The 22,559-nt window shown below is 39.9% G+C and overlaps 1 long non-coding RNA gene across 1 annotated transcript; it reads right to left on the bottom strand.

Annotated features, from left to right (window-relative positions):
* Positions 1–10,831: 10,831 nt before the first annotated feature.
* LOC309386149 lies at positions 10,832–22,301 on the bottom strand. Its single transcript, XR_014174355.1, has 3 exons — positions 22,217–22,301; positions 16,440–16,491; positions 10,832–11,171 (listed from the first exon to the last, which is right to left on the bottom strand). It is a non-coding gene; the product is annotated as an uncharacterized lncRNA (long non-coding RNA).
* Positions 22,302–22,559: the final 258 nt, after the last annotated feature.

The following is a 22,559-nucleotide window of genomic DNA, read 5'->3' on the forward strand; positions in this document are numbered from 1 at the left end:
ACCAGTGGTGGAATTAAAATATTTTAACAACCAGTTTTCTGCCCTAATGACCAGCTGGGTAGGTGGGGCTCGGTGGTCATGTGACTGGGTGGGCATGGCCAACTCAACATCACTCACACCGATGGGAGCTTCTCCTTAGCTGTTACACTGTAATAAGGGTTAACTGGAAAGGCTGTTTCTGTAAACAGGGCAATAAAGATTATTTATTAAGAAACAACACCAGAATGTTTCCTTCCTGCCTTCCTGACAGGATTATCCCGGTAAAGTGGAAAAAAACAAAACAATATTTCTTCCAACAACTGATTCTCTGAACTGCTTAGAAAGTTAACAACTGATTCTCCCGAATAGGTGTGAACTGGCTGAATCCCCCCCCCCACACACACACACAATTACCCTTCGTTGTAAACAGAAATAGTGAGGATGCTGAATTCTGCACTCATGCTCTCATTCTTCTGTCTGTCTGTCTGTCTGTCTGTCTGCCTGCCTGTCTGTCTCTCTTTCTCTCTCTCCCTCTCCCTCCTTCCCTCCCTCCTCCTCCTCCTCCTTCCTCTCTCTCTCTCTCTTTATCTATCTATCTATCTATCATCTATCTATCTATCTATCTATCTATCATCTATCTATCTATCTATCTATCTATCTATCTATCTATCTATCTATCTATCTATCTATCTATCTATCTCCTCTCCTGGAATCTTTGGGCAAGACTCACAGCAGCAGTCAGTGTAAGAAACAAGTGGAAAGCGTTGCAACTAATGTGCAAGGCTCTGCCACCCTTAATCGACTAAGGTTTTTGAAGACTTGAGCAGTGTTTACTCTGTCTTTAAGAAGGAAATCCCCAGTGGGTTTCAGAATCCCTGTAGCTGGGGCATTACCTTAAAAGTGAAGCAAAGCCAAGCAGAAGCCCCAGCTGCACATAATTACCATATCCACACAGACTAAACAAAGGGCTACCGCTCCACCCTCCTTCCTGATTTCCAAAGATAGGGAATCTCGGCCAGTGGTGGGAGTGTGTGAATTAGATTTATACCCGTTCAGCTGCAGGATCATTCAATCAGACTGTTATTTCACATAATTGAACCTGCTAAGCACCCCATCAGAAGTCTGAGGGAACTGCAAAGTGATTGCAAGTGACAAGCAAATGCAGCCAGGAAGGGGGAAGAGGAACTATTTCAGCTTGCTGAACGCCAGCATGGCCCCCAACCCCATCCGCAAAAGGCTCAACTTGACTGCAGTCTCTCTCTCTCTCTCTCTCTCTTTTATTTTTTCCCCTTCGGGGCTTTTCACTTGGGATGAAGAAAAGGATTTCTGTGTGCTTTGAAGCTTGTACAGGCTGCTTCAACAGGAAGCCAGAACTTCTGTCAGTCAACAGCACATGCAAAATTTATCAAGTATATGTCTTGACACAGAGGTTGCTCTGTCATTTCTAACTAAAGGGGGCCTGCCAAAGACTCTTTTTTTATGGAAACATGTGCTGCCAAAGGCAAAGTGTCCATTGATTGATGGCCACAGCTGACCTCAATGTACAGAAAGTACTGTGCAACACTTTTTTAAAAAAAATCTATAAGCTAGCAAAATTTAAGTTTGAATATAACTAGAATATACTTATGCCTGGGGAAGTAAGAGACTCTGGTTTCTTAAGAGCATTCAGCTCGTGTGATTACCTTTCCTTTTAGAGTCTAGTTTAATGTTCTGTTCTTCCTCTCCTCAGATCAACTTCAGTTATCTGTCCTGCAATGACACACAGCTCTTTTAGATTTTACTTTGTGAAACTCCTTAGCAACTAATGATTCACAATGTATAGAGTCTAGAACATTCTACCCTACTTATAGCATGCAAGTAGGCTTGAGGTAAAGTTGGTTGTGCTAATAGCATAGTGGTTAAAATGTACTCAAATTGGTGTTTATTAATCTTACAAGTAACAAGGAATGCTATGAGCAGCATGAGTCTGACTAAGATTGGCACCCTCTAACCTACACCTTCTCTATTTTGCTACAAGCATGTGAAATCCTTGGTTTACCACAGCCATTGTGAGTAGAAGAACTTACTACTCTGGTGACCATGATAACATGAGAAAGATTGTGAGATGGAATGCAAGAATATAAATGGTTAAGTGTCATTAATAAATGCAATTAAGAGAAGAGAAATGTATAATATATTATATAGATTTTCTGTCTATGAAACTAAGAGGAAAAGGAAGGGTGTGAAAAGATGAAATGTTGATGGATGACAGCAAGGAAATGAAGGTATAGAGTTGATTATGACACTGCTGTTGATGTAGTCTGTATTACATTGTTTTTCAGTTTTCTTTCTTGCATGTATACATACTGTTTTGCATATGTTGTCCAATATGGTTTTCCTAGTGGCTAAGACGCTGAGCTTGTCGATCAGAAGGTCAGCAATTCAGCAGTTCGAATCCCTAGCACCACGTAATGGAGTGAGCTCCCGTTAATTCTCCCAGCTTCTGCAAACATAGCAGTTTAAAATCATGTAAAAATGCAAGTAGAAAAACAGGGACCACTTTGGTGGGAAGGTAACAGTGCTCCGTGCGCCTTTGGCATTTAGTCATGCCGGTCACATGATCACATAGAGATGTCTTCGGACAGCGCTGGCTCTTTGGCTTAGAAACGGAGATTATCACTGCTCCTAGAGCTGGAAATGACTAGCACGCATGTGCGGGGGCAGGGGACGGGGACCTTTACCTTTAAGTTGAAATTAATCTTCTCATTTTATACGTATTGTGCTAGTTTATCAAGTTTTTCCCTATCACTTTACTCTCACTTGACACACTCACACCTGAAGCCCTTATAAGCAAAAGAACACTAATACTGACATCCCTAAGCTTCACTAAAGATGTTACCTAGCCCGGTAATGAAATATTTGGAAACCAATGCCCAAGCTTGGAGAACGAAACTTCACCCTCATCCTACACCCGAGCTACAGATATTCACCACTATTCTTCTCTAAAATGTTGCTATTCCATTTGCTTTTGTATCAGCTGCATGTTCATTAATAATATTTTCTATTCTTCCATCCAAGTTGTTCATAATACATTGACTTATAAGCAGCCGGTTAAATTTAGAAGACGGTGCTATACCAATTTTATTCATGCTCAAATTAGACTTTATTCTTTAAAAGAACATGAATTTTCAGACAAGGAGAGACTAAAACTCTCTGACAGATATACTATTCACTTCAGAATCCTTTTCACATATCTGAGCATGTCACAAATTGACATTTTTATCTTTTTTCCAGTTAAACGTACATGAAATGTAGTTTTGGAGAGCTTGGACATTGAGCAAGTGATCCTTGGGAATTTCAGGTGTGACTTATATTACATTTTTTTTGTTCATTCAACCCTGAGACTGAATGTGAAATTCAGAAGGTAAAGATTCACTTGGAGTAAAACCAAAGTAAATAAAGCTGAACTGAAAAGGCTTTTCAAACTCATAAATAAACTTCACAGTATTTGTATTCTTTAACAAACACTCAAATTCACATTTACCTCCCCAGAATGTTTTTTTCTGCTTTTGATTAGTTTGACTTTCAACTCAATTAATTTAGGTTGGATGTCCACCAGTTGTCTTTTGATTCATTTGCATATAGTGCAATCCACAAGACAGCACTTGGGGAAAAAAGTTGATTGCATGAGAAGCTGTAGGTTACAAGTAGAGGTATATCCGATGAAATAAGGCGGTTAACAGGCTGTAGCTTTGGTTAATTAAAGTTGTATTACTAAAAATCAATTTTAAAACAATATAAAAATGCAATCAAAGCAAACATGTTATCCATGAACCACTTAGAGTACAGAGATTAGTACCTGTTGGAGTTAGGACATTCCATCTTGAAGAGATATTTAATTGCAAAACCTCAATAAGTCATATGGTTTTGACTGACAGAGCATCAAGATCACTGGTGGGTTCCTACCAGTTTGCATTGGTTCGGTAGAATCGGTACTGGTTTGGCGGCCTGGGCTGCTGGAACCAGCAGCAATCCAGGTGTGTCATGCCCCCGAACTGGTTCTCCCGGCTGCATCGTAGGTGCCACCATCTTGTTTTTTGCTTCTGTGCATGTGCAGAGCAATTTTTATTGCACTGTGCATGCACGCGCGGATGTGTGCGGGGCACAGCCATGAGCAAACTGGCAGTAGCAACTGCCGGAACCCATCCCTGATCAAGATAGGGCTGACCTACAGTACCTTGACTGGTATCCTTGCTACACCAAACATATCTACACATATAGTGGTCATGTGCAGAAGCTCCTTTTATTCATCATTCAAACAGCTCAGCTACTTGGCCTGGTGCCTTACAGCTCAAAACTGGAATTATAACAACATCTTTTAAGGGGCTATTTGGATTGAAAATTCATTGAAATAAAGTGACTCCTTGAAATTTGACTGCTGGATATTGCAACAATCAGTGTGAAATTTCTGAGACAACAGAGAAAAAGGAATAGGTGATTGTTAATCTTATCTCTCCATCAAATTTGCACAATGCATCAAGCAAATCAGATAGTCAGCAAACAATGGCAGGGCCAATAACAGTAATTAAAATATCCATGGTACAACTTAAGTTAAAATAAAAACAATAAGATATAACTAAAAGAGAAATCAGGAAAGCATAATAGCAATAACCGTCAATAAAATTGTCATGCCAGACTCTATGTGTTCTGGATGATTTCCACTTTTAGTAACTTCTGTGAGGGTAAATCTGATCTCTGGTAAGAGGCAGTCCTATAAGGTATGTGTTGTCTACTGATAAATGGCACCTGCAGTGTTCAATTCCTTTTATCAGTTTCTCTCATCATACATGGATTGGACAGGTTGGCTCCAGCTGGGAAAGACAGTCCTGAAGATGCCAAATACATAGGGGTGTATAGTTGAGACCAGCATGTTGAATTGTACCCAGAAGTCAACAGGAAGCCAATGCAGAACCCGTGTCATAGCTATGATGTGCTAATGGTGACAAGTGCCAATTAAGAAATGGGCTGCAGCACTCTGAGCCAACTATAGAAGTGGTTTTCAGAGGCAATAGTTTACACTCAATGTATAATATATCACAAAATGAATAGTGCTGAAGGCGTAAAATACTATCACAAGTATCTGACATTTGTTGAAATTTCTTCCAAGAAGGGCCACAATTCCAACTGAAGGTGGGCCGCAGACTGTGCCAGCCCATCCAGGAGCATGAAAAATGTTTCTTGGAACTCCTCCAAGACACTCCTTAAGCCATCATTGTGCTCCTTCAGAAGTAGGGTCATCCTGTTGAATGACAAAGCACCTTGGTGTGCAAAAAACAATTCTCTCTTGACTGAGTTCATTTTTAGATTGCTATCCTTTCCCTGGCCTTTGCACTGAAAGCATTGTGAGACCCGAAACCCAGAAAGGCAGATAGCAATATGCCAGGCTAAAAGTTGGATCAAGACCAAACTATCTATCTCCCTTCAGCTAAAATAATGCATCTGATGTCATCCTACTGTTATGGTGTCTGCTGACTGCTCCAATGATAATGATGTCTGCTATTATACGTACATGTACCATGTATAAAAGGAATATCTCTGTAATCAGGAATCCAATAACAATGCTTTTGAGCATTAAAGAATAGAGGAATCGAAAGGAATTGTCCTGGATGACTGTATCATGTGTTAACACAATCCTATGTCTATCTCCTCAGAAATGTATTTAGAAGACATCATACTTACTTATAATCCAAGTCCATCTGCCCCATGAATTACATTGACCTTTAGCACCAACTTTGATCATTAGTTGATTAGATTCTTCTGTACAGGTAACACAGTAATAAACTCTTTTGTGTTTTGAACTAAATGAAGTAGTGCCCATGTACAGTAGATTCTCCTGGCAGTTTTAGAAGGAAAAAATCCTATATATCTCAATGAGCTACTTGGCTTACCTGCAGGTGCATTAATCAATTGACACCTTCCTTTAAAAGGATTTTTTTTCAGGGTTCTATTTAGAGAGAGGGAAGTGCCAAAACCAACATTTTATCATTTTCACAGCTTGTCAAAGCTAGCATTTCAGCTAGCCCAAGTAGTTAGCTACAAATGATGTTTTCTCAGGAGCAATTTCACTTCGCCATTGCAAATTAAGAACAGTTAGGATGTCTTTTCACTAAATCCATCATTCCATTAGCTCCCCATTTTGATAAAAATGTTATTCCCACCAATCTTTGCTTTAATAAAACATTATTTTTGGAACAGGATTACTGCTTATGGAACTTTTTTTTTTCCAAGCAGAACTCCATTTTGAACACGTTCTTAGCTCAATTCAGCATTTCACAAGCCTGGCAATTTTAAGATAGGTGGACCTCAACTGCCAGAATTCCTCAGGAAAAATGTTGAATGTCCACCTAGCTTAAAGTTGCCAGTTTGAGAAATGCTGGTTTTATTAAACCATGATGACATCTATTCTTGATACAGTGTAATACCTTTACTGATAAAATGCATCATTTCCCATAACTCTGCTTCTGATTATTCCTTTTGCTAACAGCAGCTTTAAAGAACTATTATATTTGGCTGTCTAATCTTGGCATCCAACTTTTTTGTGTGTGACCTTCTATTTCTATTAGCTGCTATTATTATCCCCTAAAATTTATGCAGGTACAAAACTGCTGCCAGGATCAGAATTTATTCATCAGTGAATATCTATCCTATCATTGTTCCATAGAAATTAGCTGGATTTTCTAAGAATATGAGAATTGTATTACAGATGCATCTCATAACTAAAATATAAAGAATAGTTGTCTGGAATGCAATGGGAATGGGAATGGGAATGGGAAAGGGGATGAGATGGGATGGGATGGAATAGAATAGAATAGAATAGAATAGAATTATTGTCACCTTGAATGTACACTAATTGACATACATTAAAATGAAATTACATTGCATACACCTCTCGAAGGGTATCCACCTTTAATGTAAACATAAACATGACAAGATAAATAAATAAAAAATTATGCATGTACCCACATATATTATAAGACACAGAGAAACAACACATGGCAAGAGAAACAAATCTTGCAAGCTTACCAGATGGATGGCATAGGGAACAAAGCTGTTTCAGGATCTGGAAGTCCTGCTACAAATACTTTGAAACCTCCTTGAAGTATGGGATCATGAGGGACAGAATAGAGCTTAACATGGTATTAGCTGTGCAAAACATCAACCTAACAGCCATCCACACGACCATCAGTTTCATCACCCAAATCTTCTAATCAGTCTTGTGTCACTTAATGGATGTCCAAATTAAACAGAGTCCTCTGAGAGAAAGCCAGTATCTTCTTAACTGGCCAATGGTGGGACAATAACATTAGCACTGAGCCCAATTCCCCCACTCACATTTTTCCCTTTCTATGTCTGTTTAGGGACTGAAGCAGCAAAATAAAAACCATCCATGCTCAGCTGTTGTGTGAAGTCTGCAAAAGTGCTACCCAAGGTTTTGAAAAGAATGGCCCAAAGGCCATTGACTCTAAAAGACAAGACAGTTTATACTATGAGGCGTATACAAGTATAGATATAACATAATGTAGGGAGACCTTTTTCACGTACATGACTTTTCTTCTTCTCCACAATGAAGTGCTCCACAGTTTCTCTGTGCTCCAAAACATCTGAATGAGTGAAAGCGTTTCTGGAGAGAAGATACCTTTTGACATGTTTGATGTGAAGAATCAGCATTTTTTTCTTTTTGCAATGTGGAAAAAGGAAAACCATGGCACAGATTTAAGGAAAAAGGTACAACTATATCTTGACTCCTTCCTGGAGGAGCTGACAGACAAAATGAGGTGGGAATCCTAATCAGTGAGAAATTTCCTCTCCCAGAGCTTCAGAGAAGTGATGATGCAATCCTTTCTTCTTTCCTTTGGACCACCAGAAGGGCCACCAGTTAAATGACCCAGCTGCAGAATTTCTCCCAAAGACCAGTTGAGTTGTGGGAACATTTGAGCCTGGCACTATCCCAGATGGATGCAAGCCTTGCAAATAAATTCAGGCCTATCAGGGAATAAGCAAATAGGCCAGATCAGAAGATTCAAGATAGTTATATATTAGAATGGGATTAGAACAGGATTGCCCTAAATCTGCAAGTATCAATGGGCCTGAAGGAGCTACAGAGATACAATTCTGTTTTCACTAACTTTATCATACAACAACATCTTCCTATTCTCTGGAAGGATTCGATAGATGGACAAAAATGGCCAAATCCAATTTAAACCTCTGTCTTATTGTGCAAGCAGCCCTAATTACTAAATTTGCAGTATATGCTATCCAACTCTCTGCAATTTTGTGTGGTTTTCTTTTCTTTTCTTTTAACCAAAGGCGGTCAGATCAGTGTACAAAATAACAACAAAAAGATTAAGTGAAACAAACAAATAGTTAAAATAAATGTATTGGCCACAAAAGTCTATCCAATACAAAAATGATGCCAATATTCATGTTGGGGGGAAAAGATCTTCTTTTGGAGAACTTTTTTATTCTACGAAGACCAAACTGAATTTAAAGAAATCTCAACTGGCTTTCACAAGCTCCGTGAAGTTTATGATGGCTCTACTTCTTTTTTAAAGTAAAATAAATAGAATATTAGGATTGCCCCCTCTCTTTTAAAATAATTTTTGTCTATCCCTTCCATTTACTTTCATTTTTTTAATTGAATGTCTGGTCTATGGAGAATAGATAAGAAAAGGGGAAATATTTTCAAGTACATATATGGACTGACCACAAATTTATTGCATTGTAAAGGCAACTGAACGAAAGCTGTTAATGTGAGTTTATGAGTACAGCTGGTACATTTACTATGGGATTTACAAGCACACCTCACGAGCAGTTGCATGACCTTGAGAGATTTGGTATCAACATACACCATAGGACATATGTGCCTGTTGGTTTGAAGGGCCTGTAAAAGCTACCAATAACCACTGCAGCTGGATTTATAAAGCTCTTCTAAAAGCTTAAATTCTGCAGAAAAAAATATATAATTGCAGAACTGAAATAAACAATTGGGAAGGTTTAGGGGCCATGCATGCAAGCATCCACGCATTCAGCCTTTCTGAAAAGGCTATTAGAGCAGCCTATAAATGCTTGGTGAATCTGCCATTCACTTCTTAAAATATGATCAAGAATTTAAGACGCCTGATCTGTGGGGTTTAGTTATTACCCACAAGAGATGCAACAATGCTCATATTATTGAGAAAAGGGAAGAGTTATTATTTGTTATATTGTTGTATTGGAAAATCATTAAAATTATTACTATTTCAAAAGGGGTATATGTATGGAAACAGACCTAAAGGCAAAGATGTAGATTTTTCCTAAAAACTATTGCATAAATGAGGATTAAATGTTGACTCCTACATTTATGAACTGAAACATTGAACAATGTCCCTCCCAAATGTATTTAATCCTTCCCTGCCCAATTGCCTTGCTATTGGAGTTCCAAGTTCTTGATAAAGCCTATTCTGACTCCTAAACTACCAAGCCAAGGGTGAAAAAAAATTGCACAAAATCTGATTGGAAGAGGTTTTTTTTCTTTTAACGAATATAGACTTAAGTTAAGAATTCCCTTTGCTATTTTCCCCTCTGAACAATCCCACTCTTGCTTCTGACTATTCTTGTTACTAATATGGGCAGTGGTGGGATTCAAATAATTTAACAACTGGTTCTCTGCCCTAATGACCAGCTGGGTAGGCATGGATCAGTGGTCATGTGACTGGGTGGGTGTGCCAAACTCAATGTCACTCACGTCGATGGGCATTTTGCCTTAGCTGATACAATGTAATAAGGGTTAACCAGAGAGGCAGTTTCTGTATGCAGGGCAATGAAGATTAGGCTAGAAACAACACCAGAATGTTTCCCTCCTGCCTTCCTTACAGGATTAGCCCTGTAAAGTAGAAAAAAAACAAAATGAGATTTCTTCCAACAACCGGTTCTCTGAACTGCTTAGAAAGTTAAGAACCAATAGGTGCGAACTGGCTGAATACCATCTCTGAATGGGGGATCCAGATTTTGGTAAGCATACTGAACACCAGAAAAAGATTATTTGCTCCATAATAAACCAAAAGAGCTACTTATATGCATGCAGTCCCAATTCACTGCTTAAAAGATTTGGCTTTTTGATTTAACATATTAATAATGATTTTAAGGTTAAATCAAACACAGAAAAGAGCGCAATAGATCTGTTCAGAAATATTAATCCTAACATCCAAAAACAGTTTTTAGAATTTCCTGAAAACTTACCTACATATTTCGAGCATTTATCCTCATTTCTAGTGACTTTAGTCATTCCTATTAGCAGTTATGGGGGGAGGGGTTTACAGAGAAAGGAAACTGGTGGCTCTCCAGATGTTGGTAGAAGACAAAGTTTAGCAGCCATAGCTAGTATGAGCAAAGGCTAGAAATGTCGGGAGCTATAATTCAGCAACTCATTCTTGGCTTACAATTTGTTCTTCTGGTGCTGCTAACTGAATGACTAGTCCGACTTTATTTGATGCTCTCCAATATCTTTAATTACATCCGTATTGCCCGAAGGGGGGGGGGGGGAATACAATGCAAGGTTCGTAAGTAAAAATGGAAAGAGGTACAATATCTATGGCACAGGCATGCTGACTTCATGCATGCACAGTTGGTCACCAAGGTCAGTGACATAACCTATACTAACAACTCAGCAGCCCCTTAATTTTCGTTACGTGGAGCAGTTAAATTTCATACTTTTTGAATATTTTTTAAAAACGTTTTGGGGGTGAGGATGCTACATGGAATTTGCATGTATGTCAACATGTATCAGCATGTCAGCAGCAGCCCTACCCCCCCCCCCCACACACACACACACTACTTCATTTTCGGAAGACAGTAGTCATGGCATCACAACTTCTGGAACTGGCTTTAACTATTAAGCCTGATGGTTATCTCTGAATCCCATATTTAAAGCTGTATTATTCTAAAGTATGAAGCGAATCAGTGTTTGTTGAGACAAGTGAAATCTGGATCTTCCATCTTATGTACATTTTCCTGGCACGCAGCCCCACTGGTTTCAGGAGGTCAGTTCCAAGAAATACAGGCAAAGGTGGTCTGCCCCTCATAACGATGAAGGGAATCTGGGAAAGCATGCTTCTCTCTTGCATCCTGTGCAGCGCACAGAATGAAAACCATACGCTGTGCCAAGAGAGGTGAAGCTGAAAACAATTAAGAGATTTGGTTGGAACAAATCCTGACATCCATCATCAGCATGCAATTCTCTACGAAACCAATGGGTATAACAGCTATGCAACTGACAAGAGAACTTTGTCTAGAGCTGCTGCTCTCATAAATTCTGCTAAAATGTTTTACACTCATATGAGGCATGAGGTGTTCCCCCTCACTGGCAGTGAAGAAGATCATATCCGCCGCAGAGCACCCCCATCTCCACCCCAGTTTTGACTCAGTGTTGGACATTTGGAAGCAGTTTAGGGAAAGAAGAGAGATGACTTTCAGATTTTATGTATCACTGCTGATAAGGACTCTTTTCAGCTCTTCTCTCTCATCCTACAACTGGGAACTACAAGCAGGTTGAAGATTCAGGGAAGGAAAACAACATGTGGGCAGTTCTCTTTCTCTTGTCACTTTATTATACAAGGATTGGGTTGTACCATAAGGTGATTTATTGGATAAATATTTTTTGTGGTGAGGGTGGTACCAGTGGCATTTTCTGGGTTGGAGCATAGCACAATAAAATAGTGGAAGGAGACTTGCAGGGCAAGCTCCACTCCAGGAACATGAGTAGGATAATGTATTTAGGAGCAGAGCTAGCATCACAATCAGAGGTGGGTTGCTCCCAGTTTGACCTGGTTTGCCCAAATTGGTAGTGGTGATTTGGCCTGGGTCGCAGAACCGGCATTGACCCAGGCTGGCCATGCCCCTAAACCGATACCCTGGTCTCTTCTACCATTGCCGGCATGTTTCTGCGGATGAGCAGAACAATTGACAATCAACTGCGCATGCGCAAGCAACGTGCAGTGGGTGCGCGAGCGAGTGAACCGGTACCAACCGGTATAGGAAACCACCCTGATCACAATGCTCTTTAGGACAGCTGCCAATTTTGACACCTCTCTACCACTTAGCAAAGTATAGAAATACTCATCATCATTATCATCATTGGCTCAAAGTCAAACACAAGCAGGCACATATCTCTTCTTTTAGCATATAGACCTAAGTAGCTGCATAGGACCAATCAATGCCAATCGATACACTGCCCCTTCCTAAGCACAGGATAAAGTCCCCCCCCCCAGCTTTTCAGCTGATGGTCTGGCAGCCAAATTCAATTCAAATGCCTGCTTCAAAAGAGAGTCCACATCCTTTGCCATACAAATAAATACAATTTGTCTGAGCAATGTATTTAATTTTCTCTCCTGTATTTACTACCAATGAAGCTGGATTGATTGATTGACAGACAGACATAGAAAGGCAGGTTTTGACATCAGATTGACCTAAAATCATTTCCCCCATTATAGCATTTTTCTCCTGAGCTAGATCCCAATTCCTAGGTTTCCTGGCTATCTTAGCTAACTTCTGGGAACTGCACTTCATTCATCCAGAAAAAGTCAAGGAACTATACCTGCTTTGTTAAGATAAGAGAAGCTGCTCTTTTGACTGGTACCTGGAAGGAAGAATCCCCATAAGCATCATCTCAATATTGATTTCAATGGAATATATGCTTAGCTAATTGTGATCTAGATTGACTGTATCAATTGATCACTATCTTAGCATGCAGGCAGATGTTATGTTTAGGAAAATTAATATGGTAGCAATCATCTGCAAAGCTATTATGTGCTAGAACAAACAACAGCTTTGTCATGTGAAATTTTTCTTCCTTTGTCCCTTGCTTTGCCTGACAATGTCAAATAAAATAAAATAAAATAACATCACACAAAAATTACAGAATTGATACAGCCCGTACAGCTACTCTTGGCACTCTGGCCCTTCTTTAATGTATTTTTCTTGTAAATCTCACACAAATTGATTTCATTAAAGTTTGAGAGAAGTATTGCAGCCAGTTGCAGTGATGTGGAAATCTAGAGCAGACTCTTTTCCAAACAAAAAAAAAGAGAAATTAGTTTATATTTTGAACACGAGCTCTTGCAAGATCATTATTTACTTCTGGCATTGCTTCTGAAGTTGCTCATTTATCACTAACCAGGTATGGGCAGAATATTTCCCTCCCTCCACGTTCACAATGATATATATTCATACATAAATAATTTGCCATGCCAAAAATATGTCAAAGAAATTATGACTTGCAGGACTAGGGCTGAAATGATGCCAAATCTAATGTTTTGTAAATTAGGGACTATGTGTGAAATCCATCCAGCTGTTAGAAGTATCCCATGTCTAATTATATTCACAGTTCCTCCCCCCCCCTCAAAAATTCTGCCTAGAGCATAGCACAAAAATGAATATAGTTACAACCCAGATCTCATGGATTCTCTTGAGATCGTCAAAACATGAGACAGCGAAGAAACAAAATAGGTAATCTACCTATTTCAACACATACTTTTAAATGGCTTTCATTGTTTTTGTAGTATTTTTACATATTAAGGATTTACAGGCTTGTGCCATCCTTGTCTTTCCAGATGTTGTGAATGACTGATATAGAAGAACATGCTCTTTTTGTTATTTTAGGGATCTGTCACCATGAAAGGTGGAAACAACAGCTGCACTATTGCAGTGGGCTCCAGGAAGCAGGAAAGTTTGCCTACTCATATTTTCCTTTCTGATCCATTTAAGAAGCTTTTCATTGTTTCCTAAGATTCTGTATTAATTATTAGGATTTCAGTTCAACGTCAAGTAGGCTTCCATACTTATTTCACAATTGTGTATCAACAACCTGGAAATATGCTCATTTTAACTTGGTGAGATTTATGTCAGAGTTGCCATGTGTAGGATTGCATCATAACCCTGCGATGCCACACTCACGTATGTGGATATAAGCCTCATTGAGTCCCTCTGTCCAATTTTGTTCATCTGAATCAGAAATATTACTCTATAACTCTTGCAGGCAAGTCAGGATGCACCAAGGTAGTATGAAATAGTATGGCAGCCAAGGGAGTAAGATGTCCAAGAGATTAAATGGGTTTTCAGTCCTTTCCACACTAGTGACTTATAGCTTTCTCATAGCATCACTTTGCCATTACTGAAGTACTATAAAGCCTATCCTCATTATTATTATAGGCCACAATGATGGTTGAATTAATAAAAGCTATAAAACACTAGTGTGGAAGTGCTCTTTAAAAACATGGACATATGTTTGGCCCAAGCAGGCTCTTCTAGCTTCACTTTTAATTTTGTTTTAGAAATAATTAAATCCACATCTCTTCTCAAAAGAACTAGAAAAAGAAGCAATGATACTGGGTAGAGTGCCTCCTTTTACTGGAATGTTATAGTTAACCCAGCAGAGAGGGCATGCTGTGGGTTCCTGTTGACTAGGGAACTACATTTGTTGGGTCCTAAGTGATGGCCCTGCTTTATGGAATAGTCTCCTCCCCTACGTCAAAGCAAAGCTGACCTCACCCTCGTCGACTTTCTGGAAATCCTCAAACAATAACATGGGCAAAAAAATATGAATAGTAGACAAGAAAATAGCTGGAGAAGGCATAAAAAAAGAGAAAGAACTGGGAAAATAATATAAAATACAAAGACCTGCAAATAAAAGTAGAACAACTGTAGCAGAGGTGGTATTCTGTTGGTTCTCCCTGCTTCGAGCGAACCAGTAGTGGCAGTGGCAGGAGGCTCCGCCCACCTGCCCAGATGTCATCATGGATGCTCTGTGCAGGTTCTGCACATGCGCAGAAGCATTGCATGAAAGTGTGTGCATGCACACACTCCCAGTTCCGAACCAGTAGCAAAGGTAAGAAGATTTCATGCCTGAACTGTAGCAAAAGAAAGCAAAAACCATATCAATAGTAATAGATGCCTTGAGTGCAATCCCAAAACATCTAGAATGCCATTATAATGCCATTGGCATTGACATATCATTATCAGTCAATTGCAAAAAGCAGCTTTATTTGGAACACCTTACATCCTGCGATGATATATTTAGCATCATTAAACAATCACATCTGCCTATCCCAGGTCAATGAGAAGATACATAGGTAAAAATGCCAAGTCCCATTTAAACTCCTAGCTGACTGTGTGACAAACAATTACAGGTTTATATACATATATTATTTTATCTCTGTTATACTGTATGCTACCCAGAGTTGCCTATTTATGCAATTGGTAGTCATATACATTTGGCAAAAAAAACCCACCACCTTGTAACAAAACATATTTCATTTTCAGATATGACTTTGACAGGAAGTTCAACTTCAACTCCACTCTTTGAAAAACTAAAGACTGTTTGTCTACAATGGAACAGCATGCTATCTAAAAACTGTCTTCCTAACATGAAGCAAACCTGGCTGTTAATTCTGTTGGCTACTTTGACCTCATTTACTTCTCTCAAGCAGATAAAATGGTTTGGCTTTGTCAGGTTTTTAGCCTGAGAAAGCTGCAGGCACACTTGCAAAATGAAAGTTTTGTTCTTTCATAGCGTTCCAGCTTTACAATGAAAAAGCCAATCTGCCAACTTTCGAATAAGGAATCCAAGCATATTTCCAATTCCTAAAAAAATGTATTAAGATTCGTGAACATCTTATCTCTACAAGATTGTAATTTATTAAAGATCCTGTTTACAGTGGGGTGATTAAAAGCCTGGACAATTAGTAGGTTCTGAATGAAGAGTGTGCATCGGACAGAAGAAAACTGTTTTTAAAGAGACAACACTTAAAGGGTAGCACTACTTGGAAAGTAGAGAGGCTGCTTGTAGGTTTCATCTAACCTGAGAATAAGGCAATTATTGTAGACTATTGCTATGTCTGGACTGAATAGACTATGCTGTCAGCAAGGCTACAAATTCAAAGAGCCAAGGTAGTTGAAAAAGGGTCACAATGCTAAGAAGTAAACCATGCCAAGTTTAGTTAGATGGCTCAATGGGACATGGTGGCTCAGTGGCTAAGACGATGAGCTTGTCAATCAGATAGGTCAGCAGTTCAGCGGTTTGAATCCCTAGTGCTGCGTAATGGGGTGAGCTCCCGTTACTTGTCCCAGTTTCTGCCAACTTAGCAGTTCGAAAGCATGTAAAAATGCAAGTAGAAAAATAGGGACCACCTTGGGTGGGAAGGAAACAGTGTTCTGTGCACCTTCGGTGTTTAGTCATGCTGGCAACATGACGACGGAGACATCTTTGGACAGTGCTGGCTCTTCAGTTTAGAAATGAAGATGAGCACCACCCTCTACAGTTGAGAATGACTGGCACATATGAACGACTTTACCTTTTACCTTTATTCTCAGATAAGTGTAGCATTGTAACCTTCAGTGAAATCATAAGCAAACTTGCCCATTAACACTTCTCAAAAAAAGTTGCTTACCATAGAACGGGATTCAGCAAGTAGAATTCATCCTCCATATAAGGCAAATAATCTGGAAATGATTAAAATTGAGGGCAGAAATCAGAAGTGTACAGTAAACTTACAAAAAAAGGTAAAATCCCAATAGGGAAAAAAAAACATTCATGCACAGCACAAACAGCTCACATAAATTGGCTTTTAGACAAACCCACCCGAAGGAGGACAAACCTTCTCCTCTCCCACCATCCCAGGATAAATGTGGAAGCAGAAGTTGCATAGAAAGTTGCATATAGAAAACCAGAGGCATTTTCTGGGATTTGTTTGCAACAGTAATGAGGCAGCATGAAACACTGGACTAAATATTGAGGGTAAGGCCTTAATACTTATACCAGTTAAGTGATCTCACAGAGCTTCTTCTTGACCCACCACATATTGAGAACCAGATGTTGTTTTATCCCCTAGACTGCTGGGATAAAAGATTCCATTTCAATCTGTATATAATCAGGTTCAAAGATAATAAGAGCGGCAGCCTGTGCGTGGAATGCCAAGATTGGGCATGGAAGGAAAATAGGAAAACCGGGGACTCCTAAGAAGTAAAAATGGATAATATATAGAAGAATAGCATTGCATCATATAAGAGACACTATCTTAAGGTATTCTGTTATTCCACAAAGGGGAAGCTAAATTAAACAAAATATAAGGAAAAAGCTACAGTAATTCTCAAGAGTGGTCTCCAAACTTTCTGGCTTAGCAGATCGGAGGAGGCAGCAGGGGGGGAGGTATGGTTTTGCACCCATGCATGTGAAGCTTTCATAAATGCAGCTTTGCACACATACAGATGCTCACCCATCCCTTTCACAGCCCGGTTCCAGGGGTGGGCTGCTGGGGTTTGCACGGGTTCAAGCGATCCTCTACCTAGAATTCTGCCCAGTTCAGCGAACCCCCAAATGCTAGCCACCCCGACCCCACCCCTCCCAGGAGTCTCCGTAGCCCAGTGAAGCAGTTTTTGCCCTCCCAGAGGACCGAGGAAAACCTCCAGACCCTGGGGAGAGTGAAAAAGCCCCCCCTTCCGTGGTGCAGGAGGCTGACTAGGCCAGGTCCACCATGGCCATGCCCACCCAGTAATGGGGCAGCAAACCTGTTGAATTTTTGAAGCTCCCCCCCTCCTGCCCAGTTCTGAACAGGCTGCGGTCTGGCACTGGGCCATGGATTGGGAGTTGGAGACCCCTGTTCGAGAGAGAGCATAGATTATAGGCCTGTTACTTTATTGTCATAGGGTATAATAAAACAGGAACATGAAAGGCTGCATGAGTTTCCCTCATACCAAAAAAAAAAATCAAGACAGGGTTCTTTTGAGTTTCTTTCTCACACTTTCCTCTTTCCCTGGACTAAGTTGTCATTCTTTTACATTAACTGTCCCTGCATACCTTCTTCAAGACTATCTAGCCATTTCTCTATGGTGGCAGAAAAGGGGTGCAATTGCATTCACCTGCTAGTAGGGCCTTAAGAGAACCTGATTGTTCGTTTCCTTGGGTAGATTGGCAGCGTTTCATACCTGTCATTTGGAAAATAAAATTTATCCATTATTAGAATCATAGGTATCTGAGAGAAGGGGTGGAGCTTGAACTATAACCAGCTTCTGTTATCCTGCCTATCTGCTCCTCCCTCCAAGTACCACTAATTGGCTGGATAACCACTTCTGCCCATTTCTATTCAGTAAACAGCAAACTGGGGTATTCCCCCCCCCCCAAATTCCCCTTTATGAGTTCAGAATGTGATTGAGGACTGAGAATGAAATGGGGTCTGATCACCCAGTGTTTATTTACTCACCAAGGAACTTCCAATATTTACCTATTTATCCTTATTGTTCTCAAAGGATACAAAGGCAGGAAAATCTCTCCAATCAGGGGCAAGTGTAATGTGACCTACCTGTTAACATTTTTTTAAAGCAAAGCCGCTCAAGTAATGGTGACAAATGAGAGCATAGCTGCAAACAATGGAAATCAAATGCTTGTGTTCTATTATGTATATCTTGATAGGAAAGTCAAATATGGTGACAAAATCTAGAGAGAGGCAGTTGACCGAGAACACTCATTGTACGAATCTGTGTTTTAATTTATACATATTTCATTTCCTTTCTTTTTTCTTTTTGTAGAAATATTATGATGGCTCGGCAGTTCAAGTTGCTGAAGCTGTCATCTGGAAACCCAAGTGCTGCATGATGGGTTTGAAACCCAAGCACTGCATGATGGGGTGAGCTTCCTTTACTTGCTCCAGCTCCTGCTCACCTAACAGTTTGAAAGCCCACAAATGTGAATAGATTGATAGGCACCACTTCGGTGGGAAGGTAACAGCAGTCCGTGCACTTCAATGTATAGTCATCAGAGGTGATATTCAGCAGGTTCTGACCAGTTCTGGAGAACTGGTAGTGGAAATTTTGAGTAGTTTGGAGAACCAGTAAATACCACCTCTGACTGGCCCCACCCCCATCTATTCTCTGCCTCCCGAGTCCCAGCTGATCAGGAGGAAATGGGGATTTTGCAGTAGCCTTCCCTTGGAGTGGGGAGGGAATGGAGATTTTACAGTACTTACAGAAGTAACCTTCCCCTGCCATGCCCGCCAAGCCATGCCCACAGAACCAGTAGTAAAAAAATTGAATCCCACCACTGATAGTCATGCTGGCCACATTCCTACAGAAATGTCTTTGGACAATGCTTGCTCCCTCAGCTAAGAAACAGAGATAAGCACTGCCTTCTAGAGCCAGACATGACTAGACAGGGGAAATATTTACCTTTTTCCAACAAATAAGCAATGTCTTTCATATTGTTGGAATGGCCTCTCTCTTGAAGTTGTACTAGTGCCCTCACTGTGGGTGAACATTCCAGAAGACTGAGCTATTCCAGACAACATTTCTGGAGTGAAGCAGTCTTTGTGATGCACGTTAATACAATACAATACAATACAATAGTAGAGTTGGAAAGGACCTTGGAGGCCTTCTAGTCCAACACCCTGCCTAGGCAGGAAACCCTATACCGTTTCAGGCAAATGGCTATCCAACATCTTCTTAAAGACTTTCAGTGTTGGGGCATTCACAACTTCTGGAGGCAAGCTGTTCCACTGATTAATTGTTCTAACTGTCAGGAAATTTCTCCTCAGTTCTAAGTTGCTTCTTTCCTTGATTAGTTTCCACCCATTGCTTCTTGTTCTACCCTCAGGTGCCTTGGAGAATAGTTTGACTCCCTCTTCTTTGTGGCAACCCCTGAGATATTAGAACACTGCTATCATGTCTCCCCTAGTCCTTCTTTCTATTAAACTAGACATACCCAGTTCCTGCAACCGTTCCTCATATGTTTTAGTCTCCAGTCCCCTAATCATCTTTGTTGCTCTTCTCTGCACTCTTTCTAGAGTCTCCACATCTTTTTTACATCGTGGCGACCAGAACTGAATGCAGTATTCCAAGTGTGGCCTCACCAAGGCATTATAAAGCGGCATCAACACTTCATGTGATCTTGATTCTATCCCTCTGTTGATGCAGCCTAGGACTGCGTTGGCTTTTTTGACAACTGCTGCACACTGCTGGCTCATATTTAAATGGTTGTCCACTAGGACTCCAAGATCCCTTTCACAGTTACTACTACTGAGCAAGGTACCACCTATACACCTAAACTGTACCTGTGCATTCCATTTTTGTTGCCTAAATGTAGAACCTTACTCTTTTTACCATTGAATTTCATTTTATTAGATAGTGCCCAATGTTCAAGTTTGTCAAGATCCTTCTGTATCTTAAGCCTATCTTCTGGAGTGTTGGCTATTCCTGCCAGCTTGGTGTCATCTGCAAATTTGATGAGTTTCCCATTTATTCCCTCATCCAAATCATTGATGAAGATGTTGAAGAGTACTGGGCCTAAAACAGAGCCTTGGGGTACTCCAAGGTACTCCTTGGGGTACTCCACTTAAATTGAATAAAGCTTCAATTAAAGCATTGGTCCGTCCCACTTAAGTAGACTAGACCATGACATTAATTCCACAGGATGGCTAAAGTACTTTGACTATTATAACAGAATTTTACAAGTCTAATTGCACTGCACTTCCTCCTTTTCTTGGTAGTTCAGTGATTTAGGAAGGCATCAGTCTCAGCTGTTTCTAAATCTTATCAGGACCTTCTGGACTTACACTTTAAGCCTTTTTACCTGTGTATGTCCATCAAGATCACCTACATATTGTAGCTGTCATCATGACTTTTTAACATTTTTAGCCATATTCTCCCTGATGCTCAAATTTTCTTAAGATACATTTTACATCCCCACCTAAAAAGATCTGTTTATAGTCAGAAATTCAAATCAGGAATGAATATAAATATAACACTGTCTTGGTTTGATTGTTCATGATAAATTTTATTGAATTAATTAATTAATTAAGGAAAAAAGGATGACAAGCTTTTGGGATTCTGTCATTATATTCAAGAATAATAAAGCAGAATTCCTCTAACCTTTGTGGTTCTGTTTTCTAACCTGGCCAACTAAGGGATGACAGAAAGTTTATTTGATGTACACATTTTATTGTGTGATAAAACAAGTAGACTTGAATTATGGAGTATTTTATTTGAGCACAAAGCAGGTTGATTACTGAATATAATAAGAATTGAATGCCTAGCCCTTGGGCTGACATTAAAAGATTTACAGACAGAAAACAATACCTGTTTGCTCTCATCTAGTGGTTCCATGGGATTTTACAGGTCAAGTGGCTCTAAATTAAGCTCAAACCAATCAAACTACATGATGGCTTAGAAGAGAGCTTCCTTCATTGTCTTTGCTTGTTGGAAGCCGGAGGGGAAGATCACAAATGACAATTGAATGAGCCCAGAAGATTGCAACCATTGTACGTACATAAATATGTATATGCCAGTATTTACACCCAAAGTTTGATCATGCAGGGGACGCTGTGATGGTCATAAGTGTAAGGACTGGTTGCAAGGCACTTTTTTTAGTGCCATTGTAACATTGAATGATCACTAAACAAATGGTTGTAATCCAAGGGCTATTTTATGCAGTAAAATCCAAGGGCTATTTTAAAATCCAAGGGCTATTTTATGCAATAAAAGGGGGAAAGTATACATGCTTTGCCATTCTTACTGCCACTGTGTGGCTGTAAACCTGTCATTAGAGCTTGATGGCATTCACTTTTGGCTTTATCGCACCTCTACTTTAGATATCTTTTCACTTGCTAGCTTCTCCTCTGTTTCCCCATTGATTTTTCAGAAACAGTGGTTAGACAGGTCCTGGAAGTCACAAAGAATGGCTAGCGGACCAGAAGTGGTATTCAGGAGGTTCTGACTAGTTCTAGAGAACCGGTAGCGGAAATTTTGAGTAGTTCAAAGAACCATTAAATACCACCTCTGACTGGCCACGCCCCCATCTATTCTCTGCTTCCAGAGTCCCAGCTGATGTGGAGGGAATGTAGATTTTACAGCATCCTTCCCCTGCCACACCCGCCAAGCCACACCCACCAAGCCACACCATGCCCACAGAAGCGGTAGTAAAAAAATTTGAATCCCACCATTGTGGCAGATCTCATGTAGACATAGGATTCCCCTGCAGTTGGGCAATGAACAGGCCGTATAGCAACGTGAGCTACTTTATTTTTGAACTGAAAATGCCCTTTCAAATGCAACACATATGTTCCTAACCTATTCCACCACACCCTCACGTGCTCCCTATATCAATGATATGATTGGCAACTTTTACTAGCGTCTTTTTAAAAAAAAACAATTTGAAACACTTTCAAATGATTAAATTTACCTTTTCGAGGTAATGCTTTCATCTGGACCAAAATCACACCCTCCATTTTGCTTTCCTTGGACGTAGCTCCTTAAAACATACATCTGGAAAGAAAAACCACAAAATTCCAGCCATCATAAAAGAATGCAGAGCACAGGAGCTGGGTGATTTTTCTTTTAAAATTTTTTTTTTCCTTCCTTTTTCTAAGAGGAATGCGAAGTGTTTGCATTCATGATATCTAAAGCGTTCAGTATGAAACAATATCAAAGACTGTGTAAATGAGGTAAGGTATAATTGTTGATAAGTAGTTAATTCTGATGGATGTTTTCATAATGTAGTGGTTGAGTTTCTCATTGCATTGTAA

The sequence above is a fragment of the Natrix helvetica genome (genome assembly GCF_964273705.1).
Source record: "Natrix helvetica genome assembly, chromosome: 2".
Taxonomy (NCBI): domain Eukaryota; kingdom Metazoa; phylum Chordata; class Lepidosauria; order Squamata; family Natricidae; genus Natrix; species Natrix helvetica.